The 5,046-nt window shown below is 32.8% G+C and overlaps 1 pseudogene across 1 annotated transcript; it reads right to left on the reverse strand.

The window, feature by feature from the left end:
* Nucleotides 1-704: 704 nt before the first annotated feature.
* Nucleotides 705-785, reverse strand: BDBG_16199 (annotated as a pseudogene). The gene has a single exon. The product of its transcript is annotated as a tRNA-OTHER (tRNA).
* Nucleotides 786-5,046: the final 4,261 nt, after the last annotated feature.

Genomic DNA, 5,046 nt, shown 5'->3' on the forward strand with positions numbered 1-5,046 from the left:
AGTTCACTTATTTGTAAGTCTATAAGAGATTTAAGACTACAGGTGCTAGCCACCCGCAGGATGCATCTTAAGCTAATTACATTTAACCCTCTATAATTAACTGACCACCGTGTCTGTCCTCTCAGGCCAGCCACTAATTTCCAGGGGCATTAGTTAGTGGCTGCCACCGCCCACTTGATGGCATACACATCAAGCTTCTGGTTGCTGATCTCGGCCTCATTAGATGCTCATAGGCCTATCAATCAGCTGTTGTGGCCTCACCCTGTGTTAGGGACTAATCATAGGCTTGATGACTGCAGTCCTCCCTGCCAGTATTAGGGCTTGGCAGGGAGCTTGCAGGCTCTAGCCTATCAGAGTGCCCTGCCTAGGGTCTAGATGCGCGTCTAGGCCTGCTAGTCAGATGATTTTCAAAATCATTCCCTGTATTTGAGAGGGAGCTAGGCTCCAATGATGGCCCTAGTTAGGGACTCACTTAAGTAGTGTATAATCACTACATTAGGCTTGACTCTATATCATTAGAACCTTGACAGGTGCACAGTAGAATAGTGAGACATTGACACCTCATGCCAGCTCTGATGGGTGTTCACAGGATCTCACTTAACTAGTGGCATAGCTTGCAGTAGAGAGTTCTACCCCGCACCAAGCCTTACTAATTAGGCTCAGCCCCTATTACATGGGGGCTTTCATGGGTAAGAAGTGGCAGATGCCAGTGGTGGGATTCGAACCCACGCACCTCTAATGTGTGCGGCCTTGGTTACCAGTCTTACCAACTGGGCCACGCTGGCTAAGAAGATTATTCATTATCAGAGAATTTATGAAAATCACTTAAGTATTTGAAAAATGCTAAGAAAGAGATTATAAGCTATAAAATAACTAGTAGAGACTGCTCTATTACATATCAGAGACATTGAGTAAGAAATACTACTTAAGACTTCTTATTTTTCTTAAAGAGTTTTTTAGAGATAATTTCACAGTAATAAGTTAGTGTCTTATCAACTCTGTAGCACTTTTCTTCTATTTTCTCTTAAAGAATTTTTAGAAGTTTAATAAGACTATATAAGTATAAAATTCCTGAAGTGATTAAAAAAAAGAAATATTTAAAATTAATAAAGATTAATATTATTAATCTGCAGACTGCTGCTATTCTAATAAAACTACAGTCTGCTGAAAAAGTAAAAAGAAGAACCAGAGTCTACTCATTAATAATCATATTCTCATTAAACTCATTCTTCACTGTTGAAGTCTTCAGTATCAGTATCTTTATCTACTGAGAAGTTAGTACTGCAGTGCTGTAGAGAAGTATGCTATAAAAGAGTATAAGAGATACTTAAAGTATTAACTTATTAATTTATAAAGTATCTCAGTTATCTGTTTTAATTGAAGTGAGATTCTCTTTAATCAGTAATTAATCTCTGTAGTATTTTCAACAGCAGCACTGACTAATCTCTTTTTAAGATTAGTCATTCTGAGATGTTTTTTCATCTCAGAGACTCACACTTTCATCTTCTTTTACAGATAAGTAAGAAGAATCTTCTCAGTCTTGACAGAATTCATCAATACTTAAAGCTCTGAGATTCTCACTCTGTACTGCTTGAGTATCTGAGCTTCTTATCAGAGTCAACATGACATCTTCTGATAGAGTAGATAATACTTACAGAGAGATAGAAGTCATTGTTATGAATGTAACAGAAATAATAAGAGTGAGAGAAGAGATAGATATATAAGATTTCTCTCTTCTTCAGCTGCTTAACACAGTGTAAACAAGTAGTAGTATCAGTCAGAGACTGCATCAGAGCCTTCTCACAGAGAGAAGACAAAGAAACTGCAGAACTCTGCAGACTTAACTTAGCAGTATTCTGAGCAGAGCTCAGATGTGCTGTGAAAGAGAAACTACAGATTAAGCTTCTCAGAGTCACTGTTCTCAGAATCAAGCTCTTTCCAGGTTCCTCTTCAAATGATCATACAGGGTTATATGCCACTGTGCTGGCTGGAAGAGAGGGCAGTGTTGCAACAGCAGTGAAGAGAGTAGAAAAAGAATCAGACACAGACAAACTAACTGACAGAAGGAACAACATCTCACTGTAAGATACAGTGACTATCACCACAGCTACAAGAGATGCAGAAGAAGGAGAAGATGTGACAATGAGAGTGATGCTTTTATAACTCATTGACACTGTCATCTTCACCTTCAACCTGGCTTTCTTGACAGTCATGAAGGCTGCAGCTGTATTATAAAGATATTTATTCACTAGAAAATATTAGAATAAGCTCTTTATTATTCTTCAAGAATAATACTCTCATATACTCACTGTTATAATTGAGAGAGAGAAGAAAGAAAAATATTTCACAGAGAGAGAGAATCTTTTTAAAAAAATTCTACTACTACTGTTAGCTTTGTCTCTAAAATATATTACTTTTACAGAGAATTTTATATATAGAATGAAATATAATAAGAGATCTGCAAGTCACTTATTAACTACATTTTTCTCATCTCAAATTAATATATAAGAAACTCACTTATTACATGTTTGATTTGAATGAAAATGAGTAAAGAAAGATCTACACAGTCAGTAGAAAAACTCATCTATTTCTTTATATCACATGCAGTATATACACTGTCAATCAGTTAGTAACTATTGCTATATAACAAAGATAATTTCTAATTCAGTAATTTTAAGAGTATAGAGACTATACTCTTAAAGAAGAGAGTATTATCATACTCTCAGCTGTGTCAAGGCCTTATTACAGTTTTATATAACTTATTACTTTCATATAAATGATTTCATTCATTCTACAGATTATCTAAACTGGTTTTCAATCACTCTATGACATTATTTAAATATATCATAGAAAGATTTAATTAATGAATATAAGAACTTCACTTCTATATAAGATCAGCAGATCACTCTTTCTTGATAATAAGATGCTGCTAAGGTATTACTTCAGCTATTCTTACTTATAAAATAAGAGAAGAGTATTCACTCATTATCTATATAGAATAGCTAGATACTGACTTCTCATTAAAAAAGTCAGTGATTCATTTTTCTTCTACTGAAATATATATAAGAGTTACTATGTGTCTTATACAATCTTCTTAGTATACTAAGTATCACATCTGTGATATTCTCACAATAACTCTGTAGCCTATGAGCTCACTATTCAAGCAAGATAGTTAAGCTCACTTATACAGCTTTTCAAACAACTACTTCTATATGATGCCGCTAACTAGCCACCGCTTCGGTTCCGTCACATTACAGGTGTTTACAGCTTGATATAATATATACTATTAACTACTAAAAGTATTCACAGTAGAAAGATAAAATGTAGAGATTAAATATATAATAGTATTCAAGTTGAGTTATAAATAGTATTCACAGACTTCAGTCTATATAGTTATGTATAGTCAAGGGCTGCTAACTCTATTGATTACATGAGAGATAGAAATAGAGGTAAAGAATCCGTGAGAAGCGGGATTTCTTACAGATCAAGATACTGTTTTAACAGATATAAGTCTGTTCTTTCTTACACACAGTTATTACATAAAGGTCTTAGATCTTCTAGAGATTACATAGTTCACACTGAACTCTTACAGTCTGATTCAGATCACTAATAATATAGTAATAAAACTTTAAGACATCTGTAAGTGAGTAAAAGTCTTTATAATAAGTATTAAACAGAATTAAGAAGATTAAATTAATATTCACTGAGATCTTATTAAATAATATAAGATAGAAGATCTAATATGATTGAATCTTAAGAATATATAAATCACATGTTTATCTCATATACTAGATTACTATTATATCAGATATAAAGTGATAGAAGTTCTAGATAGTTATAATTACTATCTTAATATATTATTAGAGATTTATAATATCTTTTATACAAGCTTACTCTGTTATATTATCACTGATCTGTTCTCTTCTCAACTGACTTCTGACTGACAACTGTCAGAGATTATAGAAGAAGATAATAAGTTTGAGTAAGAGATTGAAGATATTCTTGATAAGAGACTATATAACTGCAGCTGATAATATCTTATAAGATAAATTAACTATAATTAACTAATCTGAACTCTGAGTTCTGTATTATCTGAAACAGCAGTTCTTGACTGATAGAAACTGCTTCTGAAAGAGAGAAACTAATGTGACAGACTGCATCTGATTAATTATATAGACTATTCTATTACACTTCACAGATTTCAATCACTTCATTCTCAAATATATATGCTCTAATTCTCAGTCATTCTCAATCATTAATTCTCAGCTGTTATGAACATGTACACTCTGATTCTCAGTCATTCTTGATCATCAATTCTCAGCTGCTATAAACACATATACATTCTTCTGCTCTGAAACCTCATTATATACATCATCACATACATGTATAAATATTCACTTCAATTGCTGATTTTCACACTTTCTCTTTCTTTTCCTCTCTAACATTTTTCTCTTTGTTATATAAGATTTATCAATATAATACTGATCTATTCAGCGTAGGCCTCTTACAGATATTAGCAAGGTGTAAGCAGAATAAATAATCTATCTTGATATAATCTTTACAGATTTATTTACACTCTTTTTACTATAGATTCATCTACACTCTTTTTACTATAGATTCATCTACACTCATTTTATTACAGCTTCATTTACACTTTCATTTACATATTACATTCACTGAAGAGAGTGTGTCAAAAAGAGATTATACACTACTGAATGCTATTAACATTGTATTACTACAATATTTCTCATCATTATCAGCTTACTATAACACTCATCTAATACTTGCTTATACTAGCTCTCTTGGCTCACACATATATTTTACTATAAATAGCTTTATCTTTTGTATGAAATAGATATATTAGATAGTGCATGGATAATATAACAAGCAGATCTTGATACACATAAGATTCATATGTCTTCAACATATTCATCCGTGACACTCATTCCGACAGGTCACTTCTCCGGCTGCTAACAATATTTTGCGACCCAGCAAAATGGCTTCTAAAGTCATAAATAAGATATCATATTTTCTCTTCGGCAGTCC

The sequence above is a fragment of the Blastomyces gilchristii genome (assembly GCF_000003855.2).
Source record: "Blastomyces gilchristii SLH14081 genomic scaffold supercont1.1, whole genome shotgun sequence".
Classification (NCBI taxonomy): domain Eukaryota; kingdom Fungi; phylum Ascomycota; class Eurotiomycetes; order Onygenales; family Ajellomycetaceae; genus Blastomyces; species Blastomyces gilchristii.